Source organism: Kogia breviceps, chromosome 4, assembly GCF_026419965.1.
Source record: "Kogia breviceps isolate mKogBre1 chromosome 4, mKogBre1 haplotype 1, whole genome shotgun sequence".
NCBI lineage: Eukaryota > Metazoa > Chordata > Mammalia > Artiodactyla > Physeteridae > Kogia > Kogia breviceps.
In genome coordinates this window covers 116,379,476-116,396,033 of record NC_081313.1, presented here as the reverse complement: position 1 = coordinate 116,396,033, position 16,558 = coordinate 116,379,476, and the positions used below count along the sequence as shown (strand labels likewise).

Below are 16,558 nucleotides of genomic sequence, written 5' to 3'. Positions count from 1 at the left end.
TTCCAGGGCCAGGTCAGAAACAGTGTGAGGCAGCAGGGAATGTTGGGCTGTGTCAAACCGGAGCGCTTATGAGCTCCATGGGGGACAGCTGCTACTCAGCCCATTATTGCCATGGGTGAGTGTGGCTTTAGTGGCCTCCTCATCTCATATTACAAGAGAAGCTAGAAATCCAGATTTTAATGTGAAATCCCCAAGGACTACCAAAGCACATCTGTGGTATAGATTTGACCTATACACTATCCATTTGTGACCTTTGGGTAGAGGCTGAAATTTCACACATTTAAGTTCCTTGTGGAAGAAGAAAGGGAGTGGAGGGCATACTTTGAAAGCTTTTTTTTTTTTGGTGTGTGTATGTGTGGTACGTGGGTCTCTCACTGCTGTGGCCTCTCCCATTGCGGAGCACAGGCTCAGCGGCCATGGCTCACGGGCCCAGCCGCTCCACGGCATGTGGGATCCTCCCGGACCGGGGCACAAACCCGTGTCCCCTGCATCGATCGGCAGGCAGACTCTCAACCACTGCGCCACCAGGGAAGCCCTGAAAGCTTTTGAGGGAGTTTTGGTGAAAGCCTAGCTTAGGTTGAGAGCATCTTGTGACTTTCTGTGGGTAGTGACTTAGTTTCTTGAGCTGAGTCCTGCAGAGACCATGCATGGTCTGGGCTTCATCCTCCCTTGTATTCTGTCCCCAGAAAGATGATGTCCTGGGGACATATGTGATTTTTGCTCTTTTTGCCCAGCCTCGGCTGAGGCCGGTTTGATGGTGGTTCTTGCTTCTGTCGACTTCTAAGGGCCTGGTGGTCAGGCTGGTACAGTGTGAAGTCCCAGAGACCATTCCTGTTAATGGCTTCTCTGAGAAGGGGTTCTGGACAAGCAAGCACAACTGAAAGGGAAATATATTGTACAAAATCATTGCCTAAACATGGTCAGCCAAGGGGCAAAGCAGTATAATAGCCAGAAGGAAATCTGTACCTCTATGGAACCTCTTAGAGGGCATTATCTTTCCTTTGGCTGTCCTGTTCTTTCATAGTCTCTAAGGGCCCATGGCAGTGCTTACTGCTTGTTATTACTTGCGGGTCTGAAAGTGTTGCCACCAGTGGTATCCTCATCTGCGGTAGGAACTAGCTGATTGGAATATCTGGAAGAATACATGAGAAACTGAAAAGAGTGGTTGTCTCTGGTGAGACCCCCTGTGTGGCTGGAGAACAGGAGAGGAGGGAGACTGACTTTTCATTGTATACCTTTGTGTGCTTTCTTTAATTTGAACCATGTACATATATTGTTATTTTTTTTTAATGGACCTGAGCAAGCCTAAGTTTGATCTCCTCTTCAAATTCTCTGTTCTCTCTTTAGTCCTGAAGCATGGGTTTCTCTGTAAACACCTAGACCCAGTCACTGTAGATTGCCTCTCAGAGGTGGCAACCTTGCTTCTCTGGTCCCCAGAAGTGTTTTAGGGTTTCTCACTTAGGGGTCTTAGAATGACAATCAGGCCTAAAGTACGTTCAACATTTTACTGTCTTTAAAGGGCTTTTGGATACATTGTTTTATCTGATCCTTACAACATCCCCATTTTATAGAGGTGAAAAATTGAGGTTTGGGGAGTCTGAATGACTTACTTGGGGCCATATAGCTAGTCAGGGTAGAGCTGTGACTGTTCTGGGTAGCCTTAGTTTACCTTCATGCCCCTTGCTCTAAGTTCTTATGGCAGTAAGGTAGTCTTCTCTTTTTGGAATTCTCTTACAGGTTTTCAGAGCTGTTGCAGTAGGGGCAGGGGGTGGAGCTGTGGTGTTTTCTCTTTCCTCTTTTGGCTCTAGCTTTTCCCTCTTTAGGAATCTCCATTACCTAGGCCTGTCTTCTCTGGAAAAAAGGGGTCAGTAGTAGGTTTCTCCATTTTCTAGATAGGGTAAATTAAGGCTCCATTGGGGCAATACCTTTTAGGGAAGCTTGATTTGACAGTCTGGTTTTCTATTTTTTGCTGAGTGTTATTGCTGCTATTAGGCAGAGGGCTTTGTTTCCAGGTTACAAATCTTTTGAGCAAAGAAGTAAGTATGGAATAGAATTGGAAGGACGCATGTAGTCCTTGGATATAATTTAATGCTCCATGTCCCAGAGAGAGTAAACATTGTAAAGTGTGCAAGATGGGTTTGGATTAATATCCTGACAACATATGGTTTGGCATGTAGGGCACTCCCTGGGAGTGCCCTGGGAGACCCTCCTCACCATACACAACCTGCCTTTGCCAGGTGGTCCCTTCCCACAGGTCTTCCCAGCAGCTGTTGTGCAACTGGGTGAATCGTCAGCTTCCCTAAGCAATGAAAAAAACAATTTTAACTGATAAAAACCCTCATACAGGAGGCAAAATAAACAGACAACCCTGAGAGACAGTGTGTTTTAGTACTTCTTAGTTTCCCCTGAGTTTGTCCAGGGTATTCACTTCCATTAGAAACACTGGCTGATCCTCACCACTGGTCTCTTCAGAATACAACATTGGAAATCATCTTACCCTGGGACTTCCCTGGTGGCGCAGTGGTTAAGAATCCTCCTGCCAATGCAGGGGACACAGGTTCCATCCCTGGTCTGGGAAGATCCTGCATGCCTTGGAGCAACTAAGCCCGTGCGCCACAACTACTGAGCCTGTGCTCTAGAGCCCGTGAGCCACAGCTACTGAGCCCACGTGCCACAGCTATTGAAGCCCGCGCACCTAGAGCCCGTGCTCCACAACAAGAGAAGCCACTGCAATGAGAAGCCCCCGCGCACACCGCAACAAAGAGTAGTGCTACCCCTCTCGCTGCAACCAGAGAAAGCCCCTGCACAGCAACAAAGACCCAATGCAGCCAAAAATAAATAAATAAGTAAATTAAAAAAAAAATCATCTTACCCATTCCAGTCTGCTTCCCCTGGTGTCATGGGTGTGGAAGGTCTCTGGAAGCTCCAGAGAGGCAGTGAGCACCATGGAGGGAAGGCTCAACTGCTTCTAAGAGCTAAGCAGAAATCTTTGACTTTTTACCTTTTCTATTCTTACTTAAATCAGAATAAGGTTGCCTTCAAAGAGAATTCTGTGCATTACTGACACAGCTCAGAGTGGGAGAGGCTCCTGGTACCTCCTTTGCAATCTCTGAAGAGAACTTTTCGGGGGCATGCAGAGATCATGCTCAGGTTATCTTTATTCACCTAGCCCTAACCTGTGCTATGCTGAAGAGAGTTGTTATAGAGATATGTACCAGCTGATGGCTTAGTCAAGGCCTTACTGGTTGGCGCTTTGTAGGTCTGGAAACTCAGTTAGTTCACCCAGGTTTAAGTTCCAGTGGGCTCTCTTAAGCATATGAAATTCATGAGACCATCAAGCCACAGTTTCAGTTAACTAATTAACTCTGAGAAACATGACTACCAAGTTGATTTGTGTGCACAGGTAGGAGTATTGTCTCCACTATAGGAAAGGTGAGCTGGGAGCCAACTCAGCTCTGGAGGAAGTCAAGGTGAAGAATCATGGAAAGCTCTTGGTTGTAGATAAAATAGACCCGGATTCAAACCGTATACTAGCTTCGAGACTTGAGATGAATTATTTAACCTCTCTGCTCCTATTTCTTCATTTGTAAACCCCCCCTGGAGTTTTCAGATATGTATATAGTAAGCACTCAGTAAATATTTTGTCCTATTTATTCCCCTGTCTCCTTCCCTCTCCTCTTCTTTCCTTGCAGCATTGTCCTTCTAGGGCTATATCTGTATTCTGAGCAAAATACACTTGTCAGTCTGTTCGGGCACCAGGAATGTATTGGAGAGAGATTCAATTTTTATTCTCTAGATTCCCTTTTATGTATACTTTGCAGACCACAGTCATTCTTTTACCACAGATTACAGTAGGAACAACTAGATTCTAGCTTTCCTCAATCTGTTCCAACCTAAGGAGGCTTTCTGGCTACCATTGAATCTACAGTTTTGGGTTTTTTTTTTTTTCTCCGGTATGTGGGCCTCTCACTGTTGTGGCCTCTCCTGTTGTGGAGCACAGGTTCCAGACGCGCAGGCTCACCGGCCATGGCTCACGGGCCCAGCTGCTCCGCGGTATGTGGGATCTTCCTGGAACGGGGCACGAACCCGTGTCCCCTGCATCGGCAGGTGGATTCTCAACCACTGTACCACCAGGGAAGCCCAGTTTTGGTTTTTTAAAAAAATAAATTTATGTATTTATTTATTTTTGTCTGCGTTGGGTCTTCGTTGCTGCGCATGGGCTTTCTCTGGTTGTGGCGAGTGGGGGCTACTCTTCGTTGCGGTGCGTGGGCTTCTCATTGCGGTGGCTTCTCTTGTTGTGGAACATGGGCTCTAGGTGCGCAGGCTTCAGTAGTTTCAGCACGCGGGCTCAGTAGTTGTGGTGCATGGGCTTAGTTGTTCCACAGCATGTGGGATCTTCCCGGACCAGGGCTGAAACCCGTGTCCCCTGTATTGGCAGGTGGATTCTTAACCACTGCGCCACCAGGGAAGCCCCGAATTACAGTTTTTTGCTGAGCACCCACTATGTGTCAGGTACTGCTTGGCCATGAGAATATAGTGGTGAGACAGAAACACCTTTCCAAACTCCCTTCTCAGATGGATTACTTCTGTGGATGACTGGTCTTGTGCATTTTTTGTTGCTTCATACTAATTTCCTTCTGAGAGGACAATCTTATCCCTAGATTTAGGAGACAGTGCCCCTTTGTGCTGCCTGGGCCATGCCTGCTGGCTTGCTTGCTCCCAAGTGATGAGAGTAGTAGCAAGCTGAGGCTGAAGGAGAAAGCCCTGTGGGCTACTACTGCCTCGGCCACACATGTCCCAAAGGCCTGCGCTTGGCACTCTTGAATGTTCCTTTTCTCCTTGCACACAGATTATAGTGTTCATGGGTAATTTAAATTCAAATAACCTTCCGCCCCCTCTCTGCCTTAAAAAAAAAAAAAAAAAAAGAGCCCTGTGTATTACAGGGCAGAGAACAAAGAGGGGCAGCCCTGGTCTCCTGGTGGGGTTTGTTTTATCATGTGTTTTTTATGCAGCCTTGCTATGGGTTGTCTTTTCTTTAATAAGGCTAATGTGTAATTCAGGCATATTGGTATTCTGTAGTCATAGAATCTCACATCTTTCTCTACTTTGTCATATATAGCGTGACATGTATAGTCATGTATCTATACTGTGTCAGGGGCTTTGGCTGACCGGAAGTGGGTCTTGCTTCTCCATTTCGGACTCCAGGCTGCATCCTGGCCCCTAGTGGGCTCTGCATGAAGAAGGCCCAGCAGCCAGGTTGATGGATTTCTTAGCTTCAATATGGGGCCTGAAGATAGCCCTCTGTTCCCTCTTCCTCTTTCTGTTGCCAATTTACCAGCAGTTGCCAAGAAGTGTGTATAGGGAAGTAGGCAGAATGGCTCTGTGGAAACCATTTATTTGAGAGCTCCCAGTGGAGAAATGCATTTTTCTTTCCTCCTTCTCTTGCTGTGATGTGTAGCATTATGATTTGGTACTGCTTGTCCCTCTGCACTACTGAGGCCTGTACACGATTCCTCTGACCCTGTAGGGGTTTTCAACAATAAATTGCTTGCTGCTTTGTGTTTTCCCCAAATTCCATCACCTTCCCAGGAATGGGGGAGTGTGTCAACAATTAGGGACCTAGCAGAGCCTCTGTTTCTGGTACTGTGACCGCTGGAAATATGGTGGTTGAGCCCACATGAGCCATGTTTCCCACTGCTGCTGGGGCTGGGCATTTGCTGCAGTTGGATTTAGCTTTAAGAGTCACACTAGAGGCTCGGTTGGAAAGGAGAGAGCACTGAGTAATTATTGCTTATGTACCAGTTAAACCTATCAGCCAACAGATGTTAAGTGCAGGAAAAAAGTGCAATAATGTTATTATAATGGCATAATAGTTATCATAATAATCAGCTGGCATAGCATTTGATAAGAGGCAGATCCTGTAATGAGTGCAAGGGAAGGGTTAACCTTGAACTGTAGCACAGGGAATGAGTGCTTAATCTTGTAAGAGATGCCGGGGTGGATGTGAATGATTCAGGTATTGAGTTGCTACCCTCTCTGCATAGCTAGAAGGGCTATGGAAACTTCAGCTAGGGTTGTCTGCCTTAAAGGTACTGTCTTTCTCATGGTGTGATGGAGCATACACCATCCTTAGGTTTAAGTTTTACCATCCTAGCACCCAGCAGCAGTGGGTTCTAGGAAAGGCAGAGAGACTTCATCCCTATGGGCCCATTTGGGATTTTCAGAAAATCCAGCCTCATCTTCTTAGCTACAGGTGATGAGCTCTACTCCCTACCATGAAATATATTCCATACCTGGGGGATGGGGTGTACCTCATTTATGTGTACATACTAATTGAGGCTGTGCTTGCAGAAGACAGCCTCTCCTTACCCACAGAGCTTGCTGGAGCTGCATTCCCACTCTGGATAGGAAGGTGGTGGTGAAGGTGTGAGGAGCAGAGCTGGAGATGAGCTGGAGCAGAGATGACCCACAAAGACAGCACTGGGGTAGGAGAAAAGAGTGTTTGAATTCAGGCAGACCTGGGTTTGCTCCTGACCTTGCCACTCGTTAGCTGTTGGACAAGTTTAACCTCCCTGAGCCTCACCTGCCTGATTTTGTATGTGCTCATCTATGTCTCATTTTTTTCACTAACAGCCCTGTCTCTGAAGTACCTATCACTATGCCTGCCACTAAGTAGAACTCAGTAAATGCTTCTGCTTCCTTCACCCCACCCCCACCTGCCTATCCTAAAGAGTAGAAGGGCAAGGACAAGACCCTCCTGCTTCTAAAAGGGATTTTGGCCTCAATTAGAGCTTTATGTGAGTTTCTTCAGGCCCTGGTGTTGCTTCTCTGAGCCACAATCTGTAGACCTACTTTGAAGCTGCCTCTCAGGGAGACTTTTGATATTTCATGTTTGGGCACATCTCTGCTTTATCCAGGGAGTAAAAGATAGGGTTTAAAATCCCTTCAGGGAATGGTATCCTTGCTTCTGCCTCAGTTGCCTGCAGCCTTTCTCCTTTCCCCTTTTTCCTTTGGGTGGGTCATGTGGGGGCACTGCCTGCCTTTGGGAAGTACTTGTTTCTTGCGGAGGCTGCTAGTTGTTTGGCTCAGTCTCTACTGGGTAAAGGTTATTATATTTCTATATGCCTGGGCTTTTGCTGTGGACTTTTATTTTGGAAGCCTGGAGTACTCAGACAAGGTGATATCTTTTTAGTCTATTTTTGGCTGTAGGCCAGCTTATCACTATGGCTACCATGGCAGGATATAGAAAGTAACTTCTGGAAGAAATTTGGGAATAGGAAGGGGGAAGGGGAAGAGTAGTTTGTCTTAAGGTCACAAGAGGAGAACAGCTTCTCTAAGCAGAACCATTTTGATTTGGACAGAGCTTCATTTTCCTTCTCTCTGAATTTTTCTTTCAGTCAATAAACATATATATAGTGTCTGTTACATTCCAGACACTATAGTAAGCCCTGAGATACACTTGTGACCAAGTCATATACAGTTCCTACTTAAAGTATTGAGGAATATAGACATCAAATCAAATTATAATCATATACATAAATGTAAAATTATGATTATAATAAATGTGTGGAAAGAAAGGAATATGGTACCATGAGAATATTTGACGGGATTTGACTTGATCCTGGGGTTAAGAGGGTATCAGGGAAAGCTTCCTTGAGGAAATGATGTTTGAGTTAAATTGTGAAGAACAAACAGATGTTTACTAAGCAAAGTAACATGAGGTTGAAGAGCATTTCAGGTTGAGGGCCAGTGTTTACAAAGCCTCCTGGGGGGGAGCGGGTGGGGAGCAAAGAAGCATGACTTCTATGGGGAACTGAAATAAAACGTGGCCAGAGCACAGAGAGTGAGAGGAGATGGGTACAGGGTCAGGTTGGAGGGGTTGGCAAGGGCAGGCCTGTTCAGCCATGGCAAGGCATTTTGTATTTACTAGAAGAGTCCTTTGGAGGGTTGGAGGGTTGTTAGTCGTGGTTGTGGTGAGATGATTGAATTTGCACTATGAACAGATCACTCTGTTAGATGGAACATTGGATGGGTTTTGAGAGTGAGAATGAAGACCAGAAAAGGAACATTACTGTAATAGGTTACTTGTTTTCCTTCAGTCAGCTAAAGGGTAATCTTGAGATCTACCCCATGCCATGTTGCCTTGTTCCTCCTGAGTCAAGTCCTCTCTCAGTGCCCACCATCAGTGTGTTGTTGGGGCCACCTGGCCACTCAGCAGACGTGGTGGCTCAGAGTACTGGCATTTGGCATTTTTCCATCTTCCCAGAAAAAGGCCTGGAGGTTTCATGCCTGTCGCTTGTTAACATGTGACAGCAACAAAGCACTTTGTAACCTGCTGTCTTGCCATCCCTGTGTTGGCTGTCACTACTGAGCAAGGGCTACCCCTTTCACCTTGTACCGCTTAAGCCACTGACACAGGCACCTCCCTGAGATGTGATGTGCCAAGTTAGCAAAGCCAGCACCTGCAGTTTGTATACCACTCAATTCTGGTTGATGCAGGTGTGCACATGTTCTCTCTTGGCAGCAGCCAGTGTCTGGAGGGCCGGAAATGTGCTGTAGTCATTCTTCTCACTGTGTAGCCAGGAAGACTGAGATGCTGGAGGAACCTGTGGTATAAAGAAGCCTGGGTCAGAGTCACATGCTGTCAGACCAAGAGTTAGGTGCATGATAGGTGGTTCCAGACCCTAGATCAGAGCCCTTCCTCAGCAGTATTATAGCCTTGGCCACTGCTCCTTTCACTTTCTCAGCTGGAAGGGCATACTGCATATAGTGGTTAGGAGCATGACCCTTGCAATTGAGCAGACCTTAGTTAGAATCTCTGCTTCACTACTTATAAGCTGTGTGATCTTGGACAAGTTACTTGACTTCTCTGACCCATAGTTTTCTTAGCTCTAACTGGGAAATAATAATAAGTTTCCACCTCATAGGGTAGTTGTTGAGAAGTATTGGTGAGACTATATGAAAGGTGCTTAGCTTCCTTCGCAACGTAAATGATGAATAAAAAGTGGTAACTTTTATTAGCCAAATGGTTTATTTGGCTAATTTTGTTTGTTTTCCATGCTGGGCATGGCATAAAGATGTCCTGGCTTTGAGGTGCTCAGTTTTGTGGTCACTTTTTTTGGGGGCTGCATTGGGTCTTTGTTGTGGCGTGCGGGCTTTCTCTAGTTGCGTTGAGTGGGGGCTACCCTTCATTGTGGTGCATGGGCTTCTCACTGCAGTGACTTCTCTTGTTGTGGAGCACGGGCTCTAGGCGCGTGGGCTTCAGTAGTTGTGGCACACGGGCTCAGTAGTTGTGGCTCGTGGGCTCTAGAGCACAGGCTCAGTAGTTGAGGCGCACGGGCTTAGTTGCTCTGCGGCATGTGGGATCTTCCCGGACCAGAGCTTGAACCCGTGTCCCCTGCATTGGCAGGCAGATTCTTAACCACTGCGCCACCGGGGAAGTCCCTGTGGTCACTTTTTCTGCTGTTCTGTGTGGTCATGCTTCAGTAAAACAAGGAGTCCCCTAGAGAGGATTCCGATCAGATGTCCACTTGGTGATGCTTTGTCTTCCTGTGGGCCTCTTCCTCCTCCTGCGGCCCCTAGCCACCAGCACGCCTTGATTCCTGTTTGCTCCTGGCTTAGGGATGGGGGTGCTTAGCTCTTGGTTAGGTAGCCCTGCTTCTTGCTAGGACTGCACCATTTGGAGCAGCCTTCTCTTTTTGTTGCCTTCTGAGTTTCCATTTCTGGTAGTGAACATCCTTGGCCCCTTTTATTTGTTCCTTGAAACACTCTATTGTTGCTGCTACTTTTCCTTTGTAAAATACTGTGTAAGGTGGTTGACATAAAAGAGACAATGAAAAATAAGCTGGGTTGTATTTTCTGTAAAGGTTTGTTTAGTACCAAATTGGTGAAATAAAATACCCCCCAGTAGTGTTGGGTATGGGGAGGGGAATGATCTTTGTAATGGGATTGTATTTGGTGGAGGTGTTGAAGAAAGTTAATTTGATGTATTTGATTCCTGTGGGGGTGGAAGTGAGGGTGGAGGAATGACAGAGTCTTTCACTTTCTCTGAATTGGAACCTTCATTGGCTGAGAAGATGAGATGTGTTCATCTAGAGTGTGTGGGCCCTGACCTGTGTCCATGCTTTCTTCCTCATTCATGGGGGTAGGGGTTGCCATGATGAGTTTATATGTCCCTTCATTCACTCACCATTTAGTAAGCTGTGTGCACTGCATTCTGTAGGAAGAAAGAGAATTCCACTTCTGCTAATTGCTAGTTTTTGACCCTGTCCTAGTAATTCTGTCACTCAGTTTCCTCATCTGAATAAGGTATGCTGATACCCACCTGCTGGGGCAGTTAGGATGAAATGAGATAATGTACATCATGTGCCTGGTATGTGGTAGGTGCTCAGTGAATGGTGAAGATTATAGTACCTTCAAAGACTTCATACCCAATCAAGTAGAGAAGCTATGGATGGGACCGCAGGTGCCAAGAAAGGCTGGCCAAGGGCATGGAATGGTGAGAATGGATTTGGTTTGTTAGGGAAGTTTCCTGGAGAAGGTATTTGGAGTCAGGCCCCAATCTTTGTTCCTCACTGGGGAATATGAGAGACTGCTTCAGTTAGAAGAAAAGCAATAAGCAGAAGGTTTGAGTGGTCACCCGAAAGAACTATTGTCTCTCCCCCAATGCTCCAAACGGAAAGGGGTTGGGAATCATTAGAGCAAAGTGGATGGGGGCCCCGGCTCCTTCGAGTCAGACTGACCTGGGTTCCAGCCCTGGCTCTGCCTTGTACATGCTGTGTGGTCTTGGGCAAGTCATTTCCCCTTCTCTGTGAACTTTGGCGTCCTCATCTGTAAAATGGAAATGATAATATCTACTCATAGTGTTGGTTGAGGTTTGAATAAAATAATGTATGTAAAACAGCACAGTGCCCTTGACATAGTACATCTTCAATGACTTATAGATTAAGAAACAGTTGAGCATGTCTCTTGGGAAATGAAACCCTTGGAAACTTCTGGGGACAGATAAATTTTTTCAAAAGTCAATCTACATCCTGGAATAAGCTACCAACTTTCCACAATAAGTTCTTAAGGACCATGTAGCTCCCCTGCCTTTCACTCTTTTCTGGCTTACCATCACACTTAGAATAAGGTCCAAACTCCCTACCCTGGTTATAGGCCTTTACTGAGCAGATCCCCACCTGCCTGCCTTGGCAGCCACATTTCCTGCACTCTCTCCCTTGATCTCCGTGTTCTTGCCACAGTGACCTCCTTTCTGTTCCTCACATAGAGGACCTTTGCTTCAACTGTACCCTTTGGCTGAGATACTCTTCCCTCAGGTTCAATTGACTGACTCCATGTCATTTCAGATCTCAGTTTTGCTGTTACTTAAGAGAAAGGCCCTTCCTTTTCTCTGGTTTAAAGTGACTACTTTTGTCATGGTAACATAAGTGTTTGATATTTTTCTTGTTTGCTCCTTGTTGACTGTTCTCCCTCCACCAGAATGTAAGTTACATGAGAACAGCTGTCTGTCATGTTCACAGCTGTATTTCCAGTGGTAGAAACAGTGCCTGGCATATAGTAGATGATCAGACAACATATATTGAACAAATGAGCTTGTAAATGAGAATGGATTTTGTTATTATTCAGACTGGTTACACAGGTGCTCACATTCATAATGCTTTGTTTCCTAAATAAATGTAATCAAGATGATTTTCTTTCTTGTTCATTACTTATTAATTGTCCTCCCCCCCTTCCCCTCAACCATTAATTGGAATCTTCTAGGGAGAGGCTATTCTTCTGTAGCTTCCTTTTATAAAAGTGGCTTTCTTTCTTCCAGGCATTTTGTTACTGGAAAGGGGAGTTTGTAGTTATTGGGCTTTGGGCATTGATTTTTAGGTTTTCTGTTATAGGAAGCAAGCTCTAGTGCATTTGCTTGGAATAAAACAAAACACAGAAGCTGACCATGATGGCAAATTTATCTCACTCTGACACTTTTTGCAATACTACCTAAGTACTTAGACAAGGGCATTAGACAAGAATTGACAAATTGAGGATGGCCAGATAGATACAAATTCACAGAATGTGAGTGAGTAGCAGGGTGAGACATGGAGCAGTCAGAGGGGATAGTGCTTCTCTTTCTGGCAGTGCCCTGTTTTTTCGTGGCAGATGTTAGTGGCACGAGTGAGACCTGGACCAGTTAACTGTTCCCCTTGCAGAGGGCCTGTAACCTAGGGAGCTGCAGGGGCTGTAGGCTCAGTACTGCTATGCCCACCTGGTAAATCCTAGGCAATCTGCTTTGCTTTGCTAGGGAAGCGCTCCAAGCTCCTAGAATAAGGAAGAAGCAGGAATCCAGCCATCTTTGTAAATGTTTGGGTCCTAAATGTTACTAGTACTCAAAGACCTGGGCCTGGATTTAGAGAATGAAATCCCAGACATGGATATGAGCAGGAGAGTGTGTTGGGAGCAGAGTAAGCCAGCAGACATGGGCTTAAATTCCTAAAAAGGGTCTGTGTTTATTGAGAACTATAGCCCTGAAAGTACTGGTCTTTACTCATTTCCAAGGCTCCCTTTCTCCCATCTAAAGCTGCCTTTTCCTTTCCCTTGTCTCTTATACACAGTTATCTTGACCTGCTTTAGATATTGTTGATTCTTCACTATTTATAAAGCTCAGAAAAGGAAGACATTGGATAGTTCCTTGTCAGCTCTCTCCTTATTTTCCTCCTGTGAAGGGCTTAGACTTGTGGTTAATTCGGGGTATTTGGTCACTCTTGTTACTACTAAGTCAGTGTCTTAACTTGCTGTCATTACTGACCATCCTCTATCCATCTGGGGTAATCTTTAATCTGTGTTTAAATTTATCAAGAAGTCCAGTTTTTAGTGACTTTTTTAAATGCAAGAATTTCAGCTATAAGCCAGCAAGACAAGTGTTTGAAGATTCTGATACCAGAAGGTGGCTTTTTGGTAGAACAGCAAGTAGCTCTCTCAAGCAACTTTCTCTCGGCTCAAAAATCATTATTCTCACTTCTTTCACCTCCCCTCTTCAGTCTTTTCTGAGCTAAATGATGACCTCTATTCCCTTAATCTTCTCTCACTTCTCTATTTCCTGGTCCTTCTGTTGTTTCTACAATTCTTGTTCAAAGGAATATTTTCTTTCAGAATTTTCACAGCTTTCTTCTAGCCAGGATTGTAGATAAAATGTTAGGCTTCATCTTCTTTTCCCCCAAGCTATGTGTTTTTTTTTTTGTGTGTGTGTGTGATTGTAGGAATGTGGTTGGGATGGGTAAAATGCACTGTTATACTCTCCCACCCCATTTTGACTGTCATCCATAATTCTGAGTCATTTAAAGGTGCATCAGCCAGTGAGTCCCCAAACTAGGGGAGGTGATGGCCTACGTTTCCGGTAGCTTATCAGGCTACCCCTTTCCTTCCTCCCTCCTGCCCTCCCTTCCTTCCTTCCTTCCTTCCTTCCTTCCTTCCTTCCTTCCTTCCTTCCTCTCTTTCTCTTTCCCTCTTTCTCTCTCTCTCTCTTTTTCTTTCTTTCTTTTTTCCTTCCTTCCTTCCTTCCTTTCTCTCTCTCTCTCTCTTTCTTTCTTTATTTTTCTTCCTTCCCTTCCCTTTCCTTTCCTTTCCTTTCCTTTCCTTTCCTTTCTTTCCTCTCTCTCTTTCTCTCTTTTCTTGCATTGTTTGTTTGTTTGTTTGTTTTTTGGTTAAAAAGGAAACCAACTTGTATCTCTTTTTATTTTGATTTGCATTGATTTTCTCTTCTTTCCTTAAATCCTAAGAACTTCTTCAAAACCAGTTGCCAATTATTGTGTTCACAAGGATTTGGAGGGTCAGGCCCCCCAGCCCTGCCCCCCCCACGCCCCCCCGTATTCTTCACCTGTGTATCTGATGGAGTAATAGAGTACTATGGAAACAGATCTCAAATGTCTCTCTTCTTTTACACACGCATGCACACACATGCACATGAATGAACACATTCATTTTCTGAGGAATGGACCCTTCTCTAAGAGAAATCCATCTTGTTTCATGCAAATGCCCTCCATTACAGCAAAATTCAGGAGACTTTGAAAAAGGTAGAATTAGTGAGGTTTTTTTTTTTTTTTTTTTGCCCCCAAAGGCCTCAAAGCTCTTAAAATAAACCTTAAAAAACCTGCCACTCAGAGCTTCAGCTCTGAGAGCAGACAAATTGCAAACCTGGTTTAGTAAGACTCTCCTTCTCTCCTCTGATCTTTTTCCTCTTTCTCTCTCAATTTATTTTAACATCCCCTTTCATGGTCTTACCTAGGAAGTTGATTCAGTCCTTCATTGCCAGCTCTTAGCAGGAGAAGCAGCAGGGCTTCTGGCCCTAATTTATGGTTTACATTTCTTCTCCATTCTCTTTCTTTGCCACCCCAGTTCCTCATCTCCCAGCATCCTACTGACCCCTCCCCCATTAGAATGGACAGTGTTACCTCATGTGACTTGTAGCTTTGGAATTTGATGTCAGTACTAGCCTAGTGATTTGGGTAGCATTTGGGAGCCTGTTTTATGCCTGTGCTGCTAGATGAGGAAATGGGGGCTTTTCTCTCTTAGTACCATCTTTCTTTCCCCTTGCCTGCCTAGCCCCCCCGTGAGCCCTGTTGCCTGGGGAAATGGAGAACTCTTTACCCTGATTAATTCTAGGGTATTATCCTATGAAGTTACAAAATAGCATTTTGGAGCAAGATGTCAGGGCCTTTCCCTGCAGTTCCCATGGAAGGTAGTGACCTTTCAGATACATTTTTCAACATCTTTGGGTGCCCATTTGAAGAGAGCTGAAGCAATAATTAGGACTAAGCAAAGAAAATGAATTTGGAGCCAGAATATTTTAATAAGAAGGTTAAAAAACCGGAACCTGCAGATACATAATAAATAAGAGTTTGAGCTTTGTTCTTTTCTTATTTATTCCTTCCCTTTTTGCCTTTTTTTTTTTTTTTTTTGGTTTTCTTCCCAAGACTTGCGGACTCTCCGTTATTCCCTTGGTGGTGGAATGAGGATCTTGTTGGTGACAGCCTGTTGAGTGAGATTCAGGCAGGTCCAGGGAGCAGAGGTGGGGTGGGCTCCTTTCAGGTACTGCTAAATCCAGGAGTTTTGGTTTGTTTGGGGAAGGGGTAAACTTGCTTTCATTTTTAGGTTCATTTACATTCCCCTAAGGATTCTTTGGGACTAACTGTATTTTCCAGATGATTCTCTATGAGAAATGGGGAAGGAAAGAAATTTTCTGGACAATTTTTGCCAGGCTTTCTGAGCAGTTGGAGCCTCAAGCCAAAGACATGTGGGTTTGTCTCCTAAGATCTTCTCTAGGTCACAGTAGTAAGGCCCCCAGTTCATCTGGGAGGCAGGCAGTATGATATAGGTAAGAGCTTGGACTTTGGAGTCAGATCTGCTTTTGAATTCTGACCTTGCCACTGATTAGCTCTGTGACCTTGGAAAAGTGACTTTACTCCCCTGAGTCTAGCTTTCTCATATGTAATGGAGGATAACGATGGTACCTATGACATAGGGCTGTTGTGAGCCCAATGTCTGGTGAATAAATACTTTCTAAATGTTAGCTGTAATTGTTATTTTGAGATACTGATGGAATATCAGATTGAACCTTCTTGGCAAGTGACAATAAGGTAGGAAGTTGCTAGAAGAACCATGAAGGAAGATAGGAGGTTGAGGGGAGAGAAAAAAGCATTTAGCAAAAAGAAAAGGAGGAGAACTCTGTGTACTGTAATGAGTTACCTATTGTTTTACTATGTTAGTAAATCCCAAGTCTTCCCCTTTGCTAATCCAGCAAGCTGATTGTGCTCCTAGAAACCCCCAGCTTGTTACTGGCTCCTCTGCAAAGATTTAATAGCCACAGCAGCCACAGTATCCTCCAATACCAGGACATCATCATTTTTATAAAACATACAGCTGTGTTTTGCCACCTTCACTTTGAAGTGTTATAAATAAAGCTCAACATAACTTGTCAGAATAGGTTCAAAAAGTGCATTTTGAGATGCAGTACCTTTGCCCTGACAATGTGTTTATTCGCTTGCTTGTTAATTCAGAATTGGTTAACTCGAGGCACCTCTGTGCCAGCCTGCTCACACCACCGCTCATCTCAAAGGCTTCAACAAAGGGACTCAATATGGCACTCTCCTTCACTCTGTTTCCCTGAGAAGTCATCAAGTGGGGAACAGGAAAGGGGGGGAACAGTTCTTGGAGCTGATACTCTTCCCCAAACGTGTTTGTGTGGGAAAGAATAAATCACGGGCCAAATGGAGCAAGCAACAGAGATTAGGAGCTTCTTGATGTTCTGGAAAACAGTCAAGTGCAAACAAATAAATTAGATGAAAACCTTTGTTAGGCACTTTGGTTTGCTTTCTCATCAAGATGTTGGTCTGTGGGCTGTTTCTCTCCATACCTGATAATTAGAACACTAAGATGTTCGTTTTGCCTCTGATAAGCACTTGCTCTGATATGGGAGAAGGAGGGAGAGAGGCTTGTCTGGGGGCCTTGCCATAGAGGAGCTGTTGGTGCCGATTACTTCAAGTCTCGGCAGGGCCACCCGTCAGTGCACAGGTCT

General features: G+C 44.9%; 1 protein-coding gene across 3 annotated transcripts in view; it reads left to right on the top strand.

Annotated features, from left to right (window-relative positions):
- Nucleotides 1-16,558, top strand: part of SIL1 (SIL1 nucleotide exchange factor) — a 263,273-nt gene that overhangs the window by 17,735 nt on the left and 228,980 nt on the right. The window contains exon 2 of one of the 3 annotated variants that reach the window (XM_067031732.1): nt 6,352-6,485. The exons of the other annotated variants lie outside the window; for them this stretch is intronic. The gene's annotated coding sequence lies outside the window, so the exon portion shown is untranslated. The remainder of the gene's footprint in view (nt 1-6,351; nt 6,486-16,558) is intronic. 3 annotated transcript variants of the gene reach the window in all.